We start from the raw sequence: 20,931 nt of genomic DNA, 5'->3' as shown, positions 1-20,931 counted from the left end.
TACCAGTTGTGTGTCCAGGTATTGAGTTATTTGCAAGCCAGAGCTCGTAAAAGCCGAAGAGGGTTCGAGTGTGTCCACGATGAGAAGCTTTAGAGCCTTAAAGCTGGCCAATCCCACCATGGCGAACCTTGGCATACGCGTGATATGTCCCGAGGAACATTGCTAGTATAGAAGTTACGGCTTGCTGAAGATGTGCATGGTTGTGGCTAGTCCTATGGGAACAGTTGCGGTCATACAGAACAACACCCAGCTGTTGGGGAGCAGGGCTGGAGATGCAGCTCAATGCCTAGTGTGGTTTGAGTGAGGGGTGCAGTGCTTGTACCAGTGGTTCTGGTAACATCAAGGTTTGTAAATGAAATCATAACCGTGAGACTGTAATTTAGACCCCTACTGCACGGGTTACTCGTTATTTATTTTTACATGTTTATTTTGAAGTAGTTAGCTTGAAAAGTCTGTTCTCTTGAAAGCAAGATAACAGTGGATTAGACTTTTCCCTATCTTAAACACATTGATGATAAAACAACGCAATATAGGGGCATATGCATCAACATTAGCATTTGCGATTCCTTATTAGCGAAAAATAAGGATTCGCTAATAAGGAATAGCAAAAGGCTATGCATGTAGGAATCGCTATTCAAATAGCGATTCCTTAACTTTCCTTAATTGCTACTAGCAAATAGCGAGTAGCAATTAAGGAACGCCGTCCCAATCATTCCTATGGGCCTCCAGGCCCATAGGAATGAATCGGAGATTGCATGAGCAAATAGCGAGTACCAGTAGGTTCTCGCTAATTGCTCATGCAATTTCAAGGGTGCAAGGGTGTCAAAATGACACCCTATAGCACCCCTGAAAATGATATGTGCACATATGTTGCACACACACATGCTCTAAGGGCATGTGTGTGCGCAACATGAAACTTTGAAAAATGCACAAAAGTGCATTTTTCAAAGTTTTTGCAAATTACCATGCAGTTCATCTTCATGGTAATTTGCTCCCCCTATTAGCGAAATCGCTAATTTTTTAACTTTGATGCATTGCATTTAAGGAATCTCACTTTGGGATTCCTTAAATGCAATCGCTATTTAAGGAATCGGTATTTAAGGAATCCCTATTTAAGGAATCGGTATTTAAGGAATCCCTATTTAAGGAATCGCTATTTAAGGATTCCTTAAATAGCGATTTCTGCTTTTGGGTTGATGCATTGGGATTGGGTATTTTTAACTTAATACCGGGAGCTATTAGCGAATCGGTATTTTACCGACTGGATTTTGGGTTGATGCATGAGGCTGATAGTGAGGGCCAATGCAATCATATTATTCTGAGGCTGCTGCATTTTTTACCACATAATTATGGATTCAGCACACTTGTCAGATAATTTGTAGATTTCACAAACATATTGTTTTTTTAACCTCGTATAGATGTAAATAATGGTGCCACAGAATGTTCTGCATCTTTGCCAAATATTTTTTTTTTAAAACCTTGCTCAGTAATTTGTTCTTCCATGCTGTATAATAATAGTAGTCTTGACAGTGGTAAAACTCTGCAGGATAGTTTGGATGCTGTCATTATTTTCCATATTTCTCGGTTTCCTATGTAATATGGGTTTTTATATAACTGCATTTTGTGCAATACAAGCACCCTAACATGTAATATATAAAAACATAATTTAATACTGACCTGGGGTGAATGAGTCTTGCAATGTAATGTCACTCCCGATGGAGTGGCCGCGATATAGTAACCCCTGATGTTGCGGCTGCCAGGACAGTGTAGATGAAGGAGTCTGGTCAGGGACGTAGCTACTACTAGTGCAACCGGTTCAGTTGCACCGGCCCAAGGGCGAAAGGGTTCCCAATCTGCCCTGTACCAGCTGTGGTTGTATTAGAGGCTGTAGGTATATTAGAGGCCACCCTTTTCAGCATTTTTCAAAAACTGGGCCTGCCTTTGTGTTTACTTTTTTGGGGAGGGTGGGTGGGTCGGAAATGGAGGGAGTACAAGGTAAGGGAGAAAAGTAGGAGAGGAACAGGAGGAAACAAAATGAGAAGGGGAAAGATAAAAAGCAAGGAGAAAAGGAAAACGCAACTGAGTGGGAGAAGGTTTTAAGGATCAGAGAGAAAGAGAAGCTATGTAAGGACGAACAAAAGGGGCAGAGGGGCCAGAAATAAGGATTTGGGAGAGAAGGCGATAAGAAGAGTAAGAGACAGAAAAGGGTTAGGAGAGACCAGCAGGGCATAGGGAGAACAGCATGCAGGGTACGGAGGTGATTTGAGAGATGGCGATAGGGAGGAAAGATAGAAAGGTTGAACAGGGCACTTTGAGACCCAAGAGTGGGGCGCACTTTGATACAGCAGATGCAGTGACACAGATTTTCTGGGATGGCATTATCTCACTGAGAACCAGTTAAATCTTCATTTTAATACTGAGCCTGGGCCCATTTTCATTGCTGGCATTAGGGTTCATGAGACTCAGGCTACGCCGCTGGAGTCTTTTTGCACCTTTTGATGTCTGCGCAGCACGCATAGTGAAGAGCAGAGGTAGAGTCTGCCTGTGTCATCAGAGAAGGGAACTGAAGAACAACTGTGGCTTGAATCCAATGGGGAAATCCTAGGGAAAGGAGGATCCATCTGAGGAGTCTTTTTTTTTTTTTTTTTTTTTTTTTTGAAACCTTTATTACAGAATGCAATAGATATACAAATATGGGCCTACAACCTCCAGGCCGGCCGCTAGCAAACAGTGAGATCATAAAACACAGTTATAAAACATAAGCGGCAAGTGGTAAAGGACCCAGAAATCGGAAAAAACGTTTGCGGCCACACCGTCCAGACCCCCCAAATGGTGGTTCCATTTTTTAATGAAAAACTACAAACAAACCCACAAGGCAGCAAGAGTCTAAGCAACATTATGTGCTCCCCTAGGGAGGACCCTACCGATCCACAGGAATAGGGGGGGGGACGGGCAGGGACAGAAACAAAGTGGGCACGATGACACAGAATCAAGGGAACAAGCAGACTAGGGAGACTGGGCCGCCGCCAAGTCAGGCGTCAGTGGCGGGGTACAAATCCCGCCACGATAGGAGTTCCAGGGGCCCCACACTTTCACCCACTTCCCAGGCTTACCTATCGCCACATACACTACCTTTTCCCGAAACATACACCAATCCATGTTGTCCTTCCATACCGAAACCGTTGGTGACCTCTGGGAGCCCCACAATTGTGCTATGTCACGCTTGGCCACCATATATCCCAGTGTCACCCACCACGTTTGCGACACCGTGTAGTCAGTCGGTTCCCACACATTCAACAGGCATCTCCTAGCCTCGGGAAACAGCGTCACATGCGTGACCGCTTGCAACACCGCATGTACACCACGCCAGAATCGCGCCACCTCCTGACATTCCCACAAAGTATGGAAGAAGGTCCCTAACAAACCACACCCACGCTTACACATCCCATCCACGGCATATCCCATACGCATCAGACCCGGCCCCGTAACGTAGACCCTGTGGAGTATTTTGAGCTGGACGAAACGAAGGCGGGCCGGTATGGCCACCTCTTTCAGGGAGGCCACCGCAGATACCCAGTCCTCGTCATCCAGCTCCAATCCATCGGCAACCCATGCCTCACGAAGGCCAGTCAGCAGTCCCGAGCGATCGTTGATGAGCTTTTTATAAATCAATGAGATAGTGCCATCCGGTACATGCCCGTCTAGCACTCTATCTTCCAGAGGGGAGCACTCCGGGATGGACGCGACATCCGGGAATACAGAGCACAGCACGTGACGAACCTGCATATACCGGAAGTACTCCCTGTCCTGCAACTGGAATTCCGTCTGCAGCACATCAAACGTTTTAAATCCCCCCCTCGTCCAGAGATCGCCCACCCTGCTGATGCCAATCGTATCCCACTTCTCAAAGCCTTTCGTAGTCCACAAGCAGCCCAATCGCTCAGATGCGTACAATGGCGTCGCCCGGGTCAACCGATCCTTCCACCCCATCGCCAAGTTTGCCGCGTGCCACACCCGTACCGCGACCCGTGTAGGACCCGTCAAATGTGCGTCGAGCGATCTAGAGTAGAGCGCACGATTGTAGTCGCCACCCGGCAACAACAATTTGTCCATTTCAAAAGCCGGGTTGAGGGCGGGCCCTTAAAGCCCGTGGTTTATCGCAGCCAGCTGGGAGGCCCAGTAATACCGTTTGATGTCTGGGAGGGCGACCCCCCCGTCATACCACGGGAGCGTCAGCTTCGCGAGGGCGATACGCGGCCTCCCATCCCAAAACAGTTGGCGCTGCAAACCCTCCACTTCCCGAAAGTAGCGAGCCGGGACGACGTCCATCGTGTTTTGTAGAGCATATAAGAAACGTGGCAACGACATCATCTTAAACAGCGCCGCACGGCCGAGCGGCGAGAGCGGCAAGCGCCTCCAACGCGCCACATCCTCCTTCAGGCGCTGAAGGGGGGGAGTAGGTTCTGTTTATATCGGGCCGCAGAGTCCAGGGTAATAAAGATACCCAGATACTTAAATCCCTGTGGAGCAACCTGGATAGGACAACCCCGCGGAAGGATAGGAGCCTCCCCTGAGAGGACATATACACAGGATTTAGCCCAGTTGATGACTAGGCCAGAGTTGCGGCCAAATGAACACAGTACATCCACTAACACAATCAACGATTCACGCGGGGAAGCAAGGTACAAAAGAATATCGTCCGCGTAAAGGGAGACGCGATCCTCATACTCAGGAGTCCATCGGAGACCACGAATCGAGGGGTGCCACCGCAGCCACTCCGGCAGGGGCTCCAAGGCGAGCGCAAAGAGGAGCGGCGACAGCGGGCAACCCTGCCGCGTGCCCCTGCCCAACTCAAAGGGAGCCGATACTCTACCATTCACCACCACCTGCGCCAGCGGTCCGGAGTACAACAATTTCACCCAGCCAATGAATCCCGGGCCAAACCCAAACTTCGCCAGCGTCGCCCAGATATACGGCCACTCGAGCGTGTCGAATGCCATGGTGGCGTCCAAGGACGCCAAAATGGCTGGCTCACGTATGAACGGGACCCTCGAGAGCACCCCATGCAGACGCCGCAGGTTAAGCGCGGTGTTGCGATGAGGGATAAAGCCGGACTGGTCCTGATGGATCAGATCGCATACCACGCTGACCAGCCGATTAGCCAGCACCTTGGCCAGAATTTTCGGCTCCGCATTCAACAGCGAAATGGGCCTGTAAGACGTGACCCGATCCCGCGGCCTCCCCTCCTTGTGAATAACCACAATAGTGGCAAGACGCTGGTCCAGCGGGAGGGAACCCGCCGAACGGGCCGCGAGGAACATATCACGGAGATGCGGAGCCAGTGTATCTGGCCGCAATTTGTACAATTCGATGGGAAGGCCATTAGGACCCATGGCCTTGCCAGAGGCGACCGAACGTATGGCGAGGGCAATCTCCTCAGATGTCGGAGCCGCGTCCATCAACAATTTATCCTCCTCCGAAAGGGAAGGCAGCGCAATATCTTTAAGCAGGTCACGGGAATCCTCTTCCGAGCGGGAAGATACCGGGGAATACACCCCGCGGAAATACTCAGCGAAGCAATCAACAATTTCCTCCGGCTCAGTGACACACACACCATCCAGTCTCTCAATCGACGGGACAACTCGACTCGCTCTCTCCTTTTTATCCAGCCACGCAATCAGTTTTCCAGCCTTATCACCCACATCATACAGTCGCCCCTGTTGCTCCCTACTCAGGCCCCTGGCCGCCTCAGTGACTAGGGCCTTGTAGTCCGCTTGTTTGAGCCTGAGAGCATGCAATTTGTCGTCTGTGACACCACAATCCAGATCACCCTCCAACACAGTTATCTCAGATTCGATACGGGTCACCTCCTCCCGCTCGCGCCTCCTGGAATGGGAAATGAGGGATAGGGCCTCCCCCCGGATTACCGTCTTGAACGCCTCCCACAGAGAAACAGCAGACGACACAGATCCCACATTATCCCCAAAATATTGCTCAAGGGATTTGATCAAATCTGCGCGAATTGTGGGGTCACGCAGGTACCAGGGGTTGATCGGGATCACCCTCCCCTCCCCCCTCGGGACAATATCGAAGTGCAACAAGAGCGGGGAGTGGTCTGAAATACCCCGAGCCAGATGCCGCACCTCCCCAACCCTCCCCGCCTGTGCTGCTGGCATCAGAACATAGTCAAGCCTCGAAAGACTACCATGAGCCCCGGAATGAAAGGTGTATTGTACCTGCGCAGGGTGTTTCAGCCGCCAACAATCCACCAGTCCCAGGGTATCCAAGAGGCCAGGCAACCAAGCTTGGGCGCGGGGGAGATCCCTGGGCGGGTGACGATCCTCAGTTCCGGAAATTACAGCGTTAAAATCCCCCCCAACCACTAAAGTCCCCTCCGGAAGTCCAAGAAGAAGGCGCCCCAGATCAGCGAAAGTAGTCGTCTGCAACCCCGGCGGGACATAAACAGAAACCAAAACGATCACTTTACCCTCCAATCTACCCACCAGAGCCGTATACCGTCCCCTATCATCATGGAGCACCTCATCAACCTCCAGCGGGAGCGAAGTTTTAACCATTATGCCCACACCCCTCGAACCAGAGGTGAAGCCCGAATGAGCTACAAGGCGATAGCCACGCCTGTTCATGGCACGGAAGGAATTACCAATAAGGTGTGTTTCCTGCAGAAATACAATATCAGGTGAAATCCGTTTTAAGAACTGCAGGACCACCCCCCGTTTTATCCTGTCCCCCAATCCATTAACATTCCAGGACAGAAGTCTCAGTCCCCTACCCCCCATCACAGCCAAAACCGATCAGTCTCCCCCCAGAGAGCACTTTAGATACAGCACAACAATACTTCTGCCTTGTGGTACAAACAAACAATACCCAACCCCAACCCAACATCCCAAACAAAACTCCCCCCTCCCTGCACCCCTGCATGAGCCCAGACAGCCCCCCCAACTTGCAGTGTGCCTGTCGCCCCTGTGTGAACTAAACTACAAAGACCCCCTAGAGGAGGAAAGAGAACCCCCTCGAGACACAGCACAACCTCCAGTGGAGGGGGAACGAGACACAACAGTCAAGAAACCCTGAGCTTGGCCGAAAAGTGGCATCATCAGGAATGAGCCCCAGTGTCAATACCTCATACTCGGTCCGGTGGGCACTCTCCTCCCGCTGCCCCCATCCCATCCCGATCATGTCCCCCAGACAAAGTGTCCAACCAGTCCCCGGCCGTCTCAGGACGGTCAAAAAAGTGAGTGCGACCATCAGACTCCACACGCAGCCTGGCCGGGAAAAGCATTGCGTATTTTAAGTTCATATCTCGAAGCCGCCGCTTGACGCCCATGAAACCCAGTCTCTGCTTCTGGACCGCCTGCGTGAAATCAGGATAAAAGTTCACCTCCATGTTCTCCAGCTTAAGCGGCCCCCGCAGTCTGGAAGCTTGTAAAATCGCATCCCTGTCCCGAAAGTTGAAGATACGGGCAATAAGAGGCCGCGGGGGGGCTCCGACCTTCGGCTTGCCGCCAGGAACTCTATGGGCCCTCTCCACCGCAAAGAACTTACTCAGTCCTCGAGGCTGGAGATGAGTAGAAATTAGATCCTCCACAAAGAGATCCGCCGCCGAATCCTCCAGCCCCTCAGGCACTCCGATAATGCGAACGTTGTTCCTCCGGGCCCTGCTCTCGGAGTCCTCCAGTCGCCGATCCGTGAGCGCACTGGCCTGCCGGAGCCGGCGTACCTCCGCCTGGAGGGCCGCCACCTCAGTCGTGAGGCCCGACGCGGTATGGGCCAAAGAGTCAACCCGGTCATTTGTCTTGGATAGATCTGCTCTAACAAGGTTGACATCGATGAGGACCACGTCGAGTTTGTGCGCCAGGGTGTCGAATTGTTGACCCACCGAGGTCTTCATCTCAGCTATGGCGCCCATGACGTCCTGCAAAGTCAGATCCGTCGGCAAATCCGGGGCATCCGCGGGGCACTCGCAAGACTTATGCGACCCGCCGGGAGAACCTTTCGGTAGGGTGTAGCGATCCATAACGTTGACTTGAAGTGCGGCGCCACGCCGGGTCGACTTGGCCTTCAGCCGATCTCCATCCTGCTTCGTGGCCATCGTCTTGTATCTCGCACCCCCACGAGTCATGCAGCGGTAGACGAGCAATTGAGGCCGAGGACCCCGGAGGTCGCCTCAGGAAGGCGGAGCAGGTCCCCGCCATCTGAGGAGTCTTACACTGTGGAAGGATTTATAACTGGAGGAGGGTGTCATAACCGCATTCACCTGTTGCGTCAATATATGATCTCTTGGATAACTCTGAAGATTTTTATGGCTTTTGATGGTGCAGGTGAATGGCTCATTTTCAGGTACCAGCGAGGAACCAGTTTATAATGGGATCCAGTGCCATTAGGATTTCTGTCTTGCTAGCATTTAGGTTTTAGGTGGTTCCTAGTCAATGACGTTGCGAATCCCCCGATTACCCATGTACTTACCTACTCCTGCAGTGATAGCAGGAGTTGCTTGTGGATCTGATGTGTCTGGTGTTGCAGGGTGGTTTTTAGGGTGCACTACACAAGCTTAATTTGAGCAGGGGTGCTCTATCTAAAATAAGGAAATACACATGTGAGATGCAGGAGCGGAGTCAGAGTGGCACTTTATTCAAACAATTTTAAACAATGAATGTTAAAGGCGCATTGTTAACCAAAAATAGCATTGTGTAATCTAGAAGATAACAAGTTTCAGAGACACCTTCCTAGATGAAAAAGTAAATCATGCAATTTTCTAAGTTTAAAAATCACGGCAGAGGAGAGAGAAAGAGACAATTTTAAAATATAAGAAGTATTATAGCCTCTGCAAAAGCCAAAGTTGCTAGAGAAGATGGCTGAGGGGGGCACACACACACGTCATGACCCAAGGGATTAATTGTGCAAGGTAGTCCATCGAATAAATGGACTAAAGAGCAGATCATGTATACTCTTTTAATGAGGAACCATTGATCACAGAATCACAGCATTAGCAGGTGCTTTAACATCAGAACATGACGCACTTTGGTCGCTTCTCAGAAATATTAGGAACACAGAAGTGACACTTATATTACAAAAGTTTACCAAAAGGTCACTTGGTGTTTGACCGTAAATCATAATGAAATTGAACATTTATCGAAAATGATTTGCGTCACTTCTCGGAAACTTTTAAAGAAAGCAGAAGAATACAAAAGGTGTGAGGTCACTTGTAATTTCTAAAGCTGAGGAAAGTCCCAGTTGGCCCCCACTCCTACTCTTGGCCAATTTTGTTCTTCTAAATGGCATCCCCATCCTGTTATTGCTACATCTTAATGTTCAGAAAGATGTACATCTGAGTATACAGGAGGGCAAGCGGCCTACTGCCACCTAGACGCTCAATGCAGTGTGGACAATTTTAACACAACCCTGTCTGTGGGCTGGCAGGGACAATTGAGACTCTTATGCTTCAGATGTGGACAGAATGGGCCTGGGGTACTATATGGGAACAACTAGACCCTGCTTCACTGGTAAGCTGGATTATAAAAATGTTGATTAGTTATTTATGGACTTTTTCTGTCTGCATACAGAAGCTCATATATAACGCTGTAAGGAAGAACAATAGGAGGGATGGAACTGCCATTGAGGCAAGTCCATTGAAGGAAGAAGAGAGAGAGCTGCAAATAGAAATGGCAAGAAGAAGAGAGAAACTTTTTAAATATTTAATAACTGGAGAATAGAAAGGAGGGTGGCTAGATAGGGAAACGAAATACGGGGATAGAAGGAAGGTGAAAAGAAAGGAAACGTGTACGATGAAAGGAAGGAAAGGTGAAAGGAAGGGAAAATGAAAGAAAGGCAGGAACATTGACAAGATGGATGGAATGGAGAAACAATGATATATGGAAGGATGAAAACGAATGTGAGGGTGAAAGGATAGATGGTTAGATGGATAGAAGTGCTAAAGCATGTATGGGTGAAAGTAGCAATGGATGGAAGTTACAAGATTGCAAGGAATGGTGAAAGAATGGATACAAATTGGAAGGGTGGATGGATATAGGAACGTATTGATGGGTGCATGGTTGGTTGGAACTGGGTCGCTGAATGGATGGAAAGAAGGAAGTATTTGATGGATGAAATGATGAACTGCAAATGGGTGCACGGTTGCGAGGAAGTAAGAGTGAAAGGATGTATGGGTGAAATGAGCGCTAGATAGAAGGTGTTAAAAGAAGACTGGCTGCAAAGAATGGTGAAGGGAATGATAAAACTGTAAAAGGGGTGGATGGATGGGTATAGGAATGTTTTGCTGGATAGATGCATGCATGGTTGGCCAGAAGTACGTTGATATATGGACGAAAATTGTGGTTGGAAAGAAGGAATTATTAGCAGATGGATGGAGGAATTGATGGACAGGTCCTTGGTTGTACTGGTGAATGGACAGAAAGATGAAAGCATGGATGGGTGACTGGAAGGATTCTTTGATGGATAAAAGAATGGATAGTTGAAAGGGAGGCATATGACTATTCAAGCAGTCGCTGTTTTCTTTTCAAGTAACCTGTCCGCATATACCGTTTTTTTTGTCTTCAGGAGTGTTGATCTAAAGCCCACTGGGGCATGACTCCAATATTAAGAATCTCCATGTTCATCCACTCAACAGATAGAAGTAACCATCAGACCCATCTGACTTCACTGAGTACTTTAAGCCCCAGATGAGATTGCCTCTAGTGAAGAGGGCATAAATACAACAATGTTCCAAAGGCAATCACTTAGAAAAAGTTTTATACGTTTGCTGGGGTTATCCTCTTCACAGGCCCTGCTACCACAACAAATGATTTTGAAACACTTCAGTTTAATCATTCCATACATTCAATGAGTAAGGTGATAATTCCAATCCGTGGAAAGGTGCTACATGGGACAGTGCACTGAGATTGAAAATAAGAGGAAAATGTGCATAAAACATACAATGCGCAACATAAAAAAGTCTTCATCAACAGGACATACATTTCTACATAGAACCCTAAAGAAAATTACATTGGATGGGTTTCTCAAAGTCCCATCATCAATACATATGTGGTTAAGACAGAACAGTCGGCATTTCGACCCCTAAATATTATTTGACAGGGTCTTCCTCTGGACAGAATTGTAGAAACTCAGAAAGAGAGAGGAAATGTCAAAATATAATAAAGATGGTATAAAAAGGGGAGGAATCTAGGTGATAAATACCATCATAGCTCACCTGACCCAAAAGGAAGAAGAGACAATGCACTGCCTGGAATTAAAACTAAACAATCAATGTCCTGCGTAAAAAAGACAGCCTAAAATTACAATCCTTGAAAACATCAAAGCACAAATCAAATTGAAGTTAGTGGGCCTAGCAAAGTGAGGTGCCCAACCCTAGTATATAGTGGCAAACCCATGGTGTAACGCCATGTAAAAGACCAAAAAATGGGAAGTGACCCAGTCATTATGCAAAACAATATAGGAAAATTATAGATTCGCATGATGTAAAAACAGAGCCTATATACAGGGATGTGTAGTCTGATACATAAAAGCAAGTGTCAAGGAGGTAAAATGGCCATGTACATAGTAGACAGAGGAGGCATATCGCTAATGTTTGTATACTTTACACAGACCCTGTGGACCCACATGCGCAGTCTAATACTTGAAATCCCAGTGCCAAAAGATAGGACGGCTGTGTCGATGCTAGACAAAAAATAATTACCACTAATGTTTTATTTACCACAAGTGTGGGAAGAAAGAATCTCCCATAAGTATCATAAAAAGCATAAAGGTGATGTCTTCAAAACAACCTTCAAGCTTCCTGAAAAACAGAACACGGGGCCATGGTAAGGCTGCAAACAAGGCTAAAACAGGTGAATGAAAAGATCTTCGAAATCAGAACATACAGGTGTGCGGCAGTCACAAATCCAAAATCAGCATGGCAAGCCTACGAGTTCGGGCTGTGAAACATGCGCAGGACGTTATTAAACTAGGAAAAATAAAAACAAGAATTTGCGATGCAATCGGTCTCGCATTTGGTAGACTTAGCGCTAAAGACATTGTTAACATAAAAGCGGGCGCTGTGCTGAAACATAAAGCTTGGCGCTTATGTACATAAAAGTCATGCACACAGTGGCTCGTGAATTGGGCGCTGTGGTGATAAAATATCACTAGCAGGAATCAAGAAGTAGCCCTAAAAGAACACATAAGCACATATAAACAGCGTGTTTAAACTGTAGTTGGCAGGTGCTCTTCTGCATTTACAATTACCCTACAACCTCTTAAGATGGTTAGCTGAATGTGTAACTTTACTTTGCTCCTCAATGGGCTCCTTGATCCTGTGTATTTCAGTCTGCTGGGCCCACAGTGTATTGATATGATGGAGAATAGCCTCCCGTTCTATGAAGCGCTGCGGTACTCTTACGGTCAGTTAGGCACTACAATAAGATCTAGAGTGCATGCATTTGTTAACCTAACAAGGGGAAACTCTTGCTCCAAGCGCTGCGGTGAATGCTAAGCCTTAAGAATGGGACTGTCCACTCAACACAGGGGAGCAGTCCAGAGCTCCCGGCATTGGTGGCCTTCTATATGCACTGCAGAGGGACCACTCATTTCATGAGAATGCAGAGGAAACATGCACTTATTTTAAGGTAAAATCGTAATATCTTTTTAAAACAAGAATGAAACAGTAAAACTGTGACTGTTTGTGCAGGGGTCGAGCTGTGCATTGTTACTTGCAGGGTTTATAAATGAAAGAATGGTGTGTGGAGGGGGGAGTAATGCGGAACGCAACACTGTGCATGAGGCTCAAAAGCAAGGGCGTCTGTGATTACCTGTGGCTTCGTTCGGTACCACATGGACTGGTCAATGCTGCAAGGCTGCAATAGGTCTCACTGTTGTAAACATGAAAGTGGGCATAAACTTGTGTGTGTGCGGCAAATGAAGTGGGAGCCCACATGCGTACGGTGATCGGCTGCAGGACACAGGCTTACATAATTAGTTTCCTCATTCTCTTCCAGCACGAGGAAAAGCCTCACTCCATGGAGAGGCTCCGTGCAAGCTTTATTTATGCCCCTACTAAAAGTCCAATCTCCAAGGCAGCTGGAAGGAACATCGGGGAATGCAGAGGGTTCTGCGCCTGCACAACCGAGGAGAGAGTCTGCATGTTTGCCTCGAGCCTTAAAAGGGACGACTCTAAAGGGAAAACCAGACCAGACAAGACTCGGATGTGCGACACCGAAAGCTGTTATTGCAGCATGTCATGGGTGTGGTATGAGTGAGCAGAGGACAATGAGACAGCCATGTTGGAATAAGTTGAATGGCAAAATAAAACGCGGTAGTCGTCAATAAAAAATTTTTGTTCCACTATGATGAAGCCGGTAGTTAGGGAAAGTCTAAAGGGTCAAAAAAGATAATGAATATAAAGGAAGTCAGGAGGACCTGCCAGGAGTGGGGGCGCCACCTTTGCAGCAGCTCTGACTGGAGCACTATAGATGGTCCTTTCTGGCTACGGCTGAAGGAAATTAAAGGAGTATGACTTAAACACACAAGGATTCTTAAAGGGACAGTCTTTTCATGAATAACAAATGCGATAATAAAGAGTGTGACCAAACAATAGGCAACAGCAAACACTGGCAGGAAAGGAACATAAAAATGGTCCCACAAACCACAGATAAAGAACCCAAGCGTAAATATACAGTAGTTAGACAGTGCTGTGTGGGAGGAAACAAAAGACAAAAAGGAGGGACAAGAGGTACGACAGACCACTAGCAACAAAGGAGTTTTAAAGGACACTAAAACAAACAAATGAGAAGCAGTGGGTGGACTTTAACCCCCCAAAAAGATACAACAGGTCTTGAAAGCTCGACCTAAAAAGGACTGATAATGTGTACCAGGCTCGGTATGATTTAATAGGTGCCATGTTGTAATGGTCTTGATGGAAATACATATGGGTTGGGCAAGAAAAACAAACAGCGCAATAACAAAGAGAGGCTATTGGATGGTGGGGGAAGATTGTGTCTTAACCCAAATCAATAAATAGCGGCTTAGCCCAGATAAAATCTATACTGTAAAAAGCAATAAATTTAATTGGAATTAAACAAAGCCAATATCTTAGTGAAACAGGCCTACGTTTGGGAACCAAAAATGAATTGTCAGTGCAATCCTCTCTGACAATAAATTGTGTACACCAACAGTGATAAAAGTAAGAAGAAAAACTCTAAAGGACGAGAGCCAGAGAATAAATACACACACATTGCAAGATAAGTCTCATAATCCAACTTAAAATCGATAACAATTTTATATCAAAAAAGCAATTGTCCATATATCGACCAAACACTAGTTTGGAAAGTTGACTATCAATCGATCAATCAAACGTGTAATTTGTAAAGCGCACTACATACCCGTGAGGGTTTCAAGGCGCTGGGGGGGGGAGCTGCTGCTATTGGTCGAAGAGCCAGGTCTTGAGTTGTCTCCTGAAGGTCAGCAGGTCTTCGATTTGTCACAGGTAGAGGGGGAGGGTGTTCCAGGTCTTGGCGGCGTGATGGGAGAAGGATCTGCCTCCGGAAGTAGTTCTCCGGATGCGTGGGACCGTGGCCAGGGCATGGTCAGTGAAGCGGAGTTTCCTGCTGGGTACGTAGAAGGAGAGTCGACTGTTGAGATAGGCTGGGCCGGTTTTGTGGAGTGCCTTGTGTGCGTGGATCAGGAGCTTGAAGGAGATTCTTTTGTCGACTGGGAGCCAGTGCAGGTTCCTCAGGTGGGGGGTGATGTGGTCGCGGCGTGGGACGTCGAGGATCAGGCGTGCAGAGGCGTTCTGGATTCTCTATAGTCTGTTGATGAGCTTGGACGAGGCTCCGGCGTAGAGGGCGTTTCCGTAGGTGAGTCTGTTGCTGACTAGGGCCTGGGTGACTGTTTTCCTCGTGTTTGTCGGGATCCATCTGTAGATCTTGCTGAGCATGGGGAGGGTGTTGAAACAGGTGGAGGAGACTGCGTTGACTTGTTTGGTCATGGAGAGTTTCGAGTCGAGGATGGCTCCCAGGTTGCGTGCATGGTCGGTGGGAGCCGGGGGGGACCCCAGTGACGTGGGCCACCAAGAGTCATTCCCAAGCGGAGGGGTTGGATCCGAGGATGAGGATTTCTGTCTTGTCAGTGTTCAGTTTGAGGCGCTTGTCCTCCATCCAGTCTGCGACGGCCTTCATTCCCTGGTGGAGGTTGGATTTGGCGGTGAGGGGGTCCTTGGTGAGGGAGAGGATCAGCTGGGTGTCGTCGGCATAGGAGATTATGTTGAGGTCATGCTGTCAGGCGATGCGTGCTAGTGGTGCCATGTAGACGTTGAACAGCGTCAGGCTGAGGGAAGATCCTTGAGGGACGCCGCAGATGATCTCGGAGGCATCGGATCGGAACGGGGGGAGGCAGACTCTCTGAGTTCTGCCGGAGAGGAAGGAGGTGGTCCAGTCCAGGGCCTTGTCTCGGATCCCTGCGTCGTGGAGGCACATACGTAGTGTGCGGTGGCAGACGGTGTCGAAGGCGGTGGAGAGGTCCAGGAGGATGAGGGCCGCCGTCTCGCCGTTGTCTAGCAGGATCCTGATGTCGTCTGTGGCGGCGATGAGGGCGGTCTCGCTGCTGTGGTTGCTGCGAAATCCTGATTGGGAGGGGTCCAGGGTGTTGTTGTCTTCGAGGTGACGGGTGAGCTGGGTGTTTACTATCTTCTCGATGACCTTTGCTGGGAATGGAAGTAGGGAGATGGGTTGGAAGTTCTTGAGGTCGCTCGGATCCACCTTGGGTTTCTTCAGTAGGGCGTTGATCTCTGCGTGTTTCCAGTTCTCAGGGAAGGTGGCGGTCTCGAAGGAGAGATTGATGATTTTGTGCAGGTGGGGTGCGATGGAATTGCTGGCTTTGTTGAAGATGTGGTGCGGGAGAGGGTCGGACGGGGATCCGGAGTGGATGGTTCCCATGGTGTTTCATCGATGCTCACGTTGGCCCAGGTTGTCAGGGTGTCGTGGGCGGTGGGGTGCGGTGGGTTTGGTGTGGTCAGTAGGGGTCGTCCGGGGTCTGAAGCTGTCGTGGATGTTGGTGATTTTCCGGTGAAAGAAGGGAGTCGCACAGGGCTTGCGATGGTGGGATGTCGTTGGCGTTGGAGCTGGGGTTGGAGAGTTCCTTCACGATGGTGAAGAGCTCCTTGCTGTTGTGTGCATTGTTGTCAAGGCGGTCAGTGAAGGAGGTCCTTTTGGCGGTCCTGATGAGGTGGTGGTGATTGCGGATGGCATCTTTGTGGGCAGTGCGGCTGTCTGGCATCTTGCCGCTGTGCCATATGTTTTCCAGTTTCCGGCAGGTGCGTTTTGAGTCGAGGAGTTCCGGGGTGAACCAGCTGACTCTTCTGCTGGTGTCTCTGCTGGTGTTGTTTTTCAGCGGGGCGACGGTGTGTTGGCGCAGTCGTTCATCCAGCGTTCGAGGGTGAGTGCACCTTCATCGGGGTTGGTTGGGTTCGTCTGAGGATTGAGTGCGAGGCTTGTCTGTAGTTGTTCTTGGGAGACTTTGCCCCAGCAGCGGCGGGGGGTCTGTAGTGTGCGGTGGTGTGTGAGGGGTTTTCGGAAGGAGAAGTGGATGCAGTGGTGGTCTGTCCAGGTGAGTTCGGAGGCGTGGCTGAAGGTGACGTGGGGGCTTGAGGAGAAGATGGCATCTAGCGTGTGACCGGCGATGTGGGTCGGCGTCATGACGAGCTATTTCAGTCCGAGGTTGGCGAGATTGTCGATCAGGGTGGAGGAGTTGCTGTCGTTGTTGTTCTCCAGGTGATAGTTCAGGTCTCCGAGGAGGATGTAGTCGGTGGAGGTCAGTGGGTGCGTGCTGATGAGGTCGGCGATGGAGTCGCAGAATTGTGCTTGGGGTCCTGGCGGTCTGTAGACGAGGGTGCCTCTTAGGGTGGTCTTGGGGTCCCTATGGATCTGGAAGTGCATGTGTTCGGCGGTGCTGAGGGTCTCGTTGGTGTTTGTTGAGACCTTGATGGTGTTTTTGTGGACGATGGCGATTCCTCCTCCGGCCCTGTTAGTGCGGTGTCTGCGGGTGATCTTGTACCCGTCTGGGATGGCTATGGCGATGTCTGGCGAGGAGGTTTCGTTCATCCACGTTTCGGTCAGGAAGGCGACGGCCGGTGATGTGGTGTCGAGTAGGTCCCAGAGTTCGACGGCGTGTTTGTGTGCGGAGCGGGTGTTGATCAGGATGCATCTAAGCTGGTTGGGTTCCGTCGCGGCAGGCGTCTATGCGCTTTCGAGGCAGGAGAAGCTGCAGTTCCGGCAGGTGAAAGGGCCGTGGGTGCGCCTCGGGGCGGCCTTCCAGCAGGTGTGGGTCCTTCCTGGGTTGAGAGCGACGAGGGTGTTGGCGTCGTAGTAGAGGCGGCGGTCCTTGTGGCTGCTGCGGGGGCCAGGGGTTCTGGTGCTGGTCGCGGTACAGGCGCGGATGGGCGCAGACGGGCTTACCTTCGGCGCGGCCGCACAGCGCCCGCCATATATGGGGAGGTGGGGAGGGAGGAGCAGCTGGGAGGCGGGAGGCGAGGGACGGGGGAGCGAATGGTGCGGAGGGGGCGGGGCCACAGGGGAGGCAGCGGCGGGGACAAAACTGGCGAGGAGACCGGCACGGGGCACGGACTCGTGGAGGGGGCACAGAGGTTGCAAAGGCAGCAAAAACAGAGGGGTACGCAATAACAGCACAAAATCAGAGGGGCACAGTCAGTGGTACAGAGAAAGAAGGGGGCACAGAAGCAAGCGGCGAGCGGGGGGCAGGGGGGCACAGAGGAAGGAGTGGGCAGACAGGCAACGCGGCAACAGGCGCAGCGGAACGAACCTTAGGCCACCACTGGCCACCAGGGATGAGGCGCAGGTGGAAGCCTGTGGGTGGTGATGGGCCTCGAATCACCGGCGGCAGCAGAGACAGCGGGGGTGATATTGGAGCTGCAGCAGGGGGGGGAGCGTCCTACCAGGAAGGTCAAGGGTCGCACTCCTCACCGCGCAGCGGCAGCCATATATGGGGAGGTGGGGAGGGAGGAGCAGCTGGGAGGTGGGAGGCGAGGGACGGGGGAGCGAATGGGTGCAGAGGGGGCGGGGCCGCAGGGGAGGCAGCGGCGGGGAAAAGACCGGCGCGGGGCACGGACTGGAGGAGGGGGCACAGAGGTTGCAAAGGCAGAAAAAACAGAGGGGCACACAATAACAGAGCACAAAATCAGGGGCACGCAATAACAGAGCACAAAATCAGAGGGGCACAGTCAGTCGTACAGAGAAAGAAGGGGGCACAGAAGCAAGCGGCGAGCGGGGGGCAGGGGGGCACAGAGGAAGGAGTGGCAGACAGGCAACGCGGCAACAGGCGCAGCGGAACAAACCTTAGACCACCACTGGCCACCAGGGATGAGGCGCAGGTGGAAGCCTGCGGGTGGTGGAGGGCCTCGAATCACCGGCGGTAGCAGAGACAGCGGGGGTGACGGCGGAGCTGCAGCAGGGGGGAGCGACCTACCAGGAAGGTCAAGGGTCGCTGACTACATTCATCATTAGTGGCCGTACCTCTGTGTCTATGTCTAGATGTTCTATCTATATGCTTTAATTTGGCAGCACCGGACCTCCACAGCATTGATGAGAAATATCCCCCACGGTGGGCCAGGGCCCGAGGGTCGGACAGAGGAGTGTTTGGCAATTCTCATCCAGGGAGGGGGTGAGTAGGTCCACTTTCCAGGCTCCTTCCCACCTCCAGGGGTCCCCATCTCCCTGGGGCCTTCAGAATGATACGGGGAAGGACGTTGCTCCTGCCCTACAAAAAGAAATGGGGCCTGGTACTCCGTCTCCGGGCCTTGAGGAAGAAGGAGATGAGGGGAATCACACCACATCTTGGAGAACTCCACTGGCCCCCTATACATAAACTGTTCCAATTCAAACTCCTCACACATGTATATAAGGTCCTGCTCCGCCTAGGAATACCATATCTTAACAACCACCTTCACTTTCACCAACCCACCACCTGTGCTCAGCCTCACTCTCACTTGCACACACCCCATATCTGCAAAAGCAGAAAGGGAGGTCTAGTATTTTCCTAGATCATATCCAGAACCTGGAATGCCCTCCCTCTACACATCAGGGCCTCCTCTTTGCTTTTTGAGTTCTGCAAAAAGCTGAAGACCGGGCTCTTCGACTAATTCTCAGAGGCTGGATCACTATACTCTTGCTCCCACACCTAAATGCATGCTCCGGTGCTTTGATACCCTACCGGGTATTAAGCAGCGCTATACAAATATACATAACATGACAGCTCTGAGCCCCCTGAAAATATGAGACGTGAGTGCGGTTGTGCACTCTTCCCCCAACGGTGGCTGACTCGCCACCATTCCCTACACCCATGACTGGGGCGAGCGGGGCAGCCACCACATACAGAGCATTCTGCCCACACGGAGCAGGCAGAGGAAAAGCAGGCTGCCCAGTCCCATGCTGGCAGAGGAAGAGCTGGCCAGGCGGGGAGCTGACAGGGATGGGCTCCCCAACCTGCCCCACTGTTTTTTTTTTTTTACCAATCTTTTTTTGACATTTGTGAGTACATTTAACAATTTATAATGCATGCTGCTGCACATTTTGAACATACCTGGAAATGTACCATATCACTGCATAATGCAGCTGCAATTGTAACAGAGCGATTTGTGAAGTCATCGGTTTACAGCTAGTAGCTAGGATGTGTGAACAAGATTTCCTGAGCATAGGTGAAGTATATAATCATCTAAGCAACAAAAAGATAAAACTGTGAGTAACTACAGTTGCTATAACGAGCCGGCACCCACTGTATGTGTCAGGAGGAGTGATGTGACACCTGAGCATCTGTAAGTGTATTTGCAGACTGCAGGGTGGTGGCCTAGGGTCTCCCTAGGGGGTTGAGTCTAACATTCAGAGCCACTTCTCAGCAGGGAGACAAGGATTGAGGAGAGCTGGGGGGGCGGGGGTGACAATCAATATTCAGGCCAGTACACAATTCCACCAGAAGAGCATCCCAGCTATCAGAGATGGGGTATTACATAATCCATTCGTGTCCTCTCTGTGTAAGGTCACACTTTTCAGACTGCGCCTTGCCTCCATGGAGAGCATCCAGGCAGAAAGTGTAGGGGAGCTGGCCGATTTTCCATCTGCGGGTGATCAGGCATAGGGCCAGGTGAGGGCCAGGTCTATTAATAGTGCCGCTGCTGTGTTTTCTTTGGTTCGGTGTATCAGACCCAGTAGGCAATTTTCCCAGGTGTGCAACTTGGAATGACCCGTGCGCCGCACTAAGTGAGCTATAATTCCTAGCCAGTATTGGGAAAGTGACGGGCACGTCTAGAACATGTGCAGGAATGGGAGGGGGAGCGCAGGAGGGGGAGCGTGTGAAGGGGAGCGCAGGTGAGGGTCACGCAGGGGGTGTTAGTATTAATATATATGTTTTAAACCTTACTTGAGGCTGCCGGCCGCCTCGCTCCTCCTGCCCTCTTCCTGGTCCTAGGAGTCCCTGGAACAGACTCCCATCCAATCCGCATGCTGCAGAGCAGCGCATGGATTTGCCTGAGCGAGCTGGAAAGACCCTCTGCGCAGACCAGGGTGTCTGTGGGGTTTCTCCAGCCCGGCTGTTCAATGCAGCCTGGCTGGAGAAACCTAAGTGCGCATGTGTGTTTGGCCGGCCTTAGACGGCCGGCCAAACACTTATGCACACTTATGAAGTGCAAATAGCACTCTTCATCCCCTCTCCCATGCCTCAGACCTGCTCCTCCCTAGAGCGCTGGCTCAGACCCGGCAAATGAAAAATAAAACGATTCTAGAACATTGCTTTATTTTTTATTTGCTGGCTCTGAGCCAGGCAGTGGGGCGACGCTCCTCTGCTATTGCAGAGGAGCTGCCGCTGCTATCTTTGTACAGGTCTCTCACACTGTAGAGTCCCATCTCATGCTAGGGGCCC

At 50.4% G+C, this 20,931-nt stretch overlaps 1 protein-coding gene across 6 annotated transcripts in view; it reads left to right on the top strand.

Moving 5' to 3' along the window:
- Positions 1-20,931, top strand: part of CRACDL (CRACD like) — a 494,556-nt gene that overhangs the window by 62,001 nt on the left and 411,624 nt on the right. The gene's annotated exons all lie outside the window — the stretch shown is intronic.

This window comes from Triturus cristatus, chromosome 8 (assembly GCF_964204655.1).
Source record: "Triturus cristatus chromosome 8, aTriCri1.1, whole genome shotgun sequence".
Classification (NCBI taxonomy): domain Eukaryota; kingdom Metazoa; phylum Chordata; class Amphibia; order Caudata; family Salamandridae; genus Triturus; species Triturus cristatus.
The sequence above is the reverse complement of the archived record's forward strand: the minus strand, read 5'-3'. Positions and strand labels throughout refer to the sequence as shown.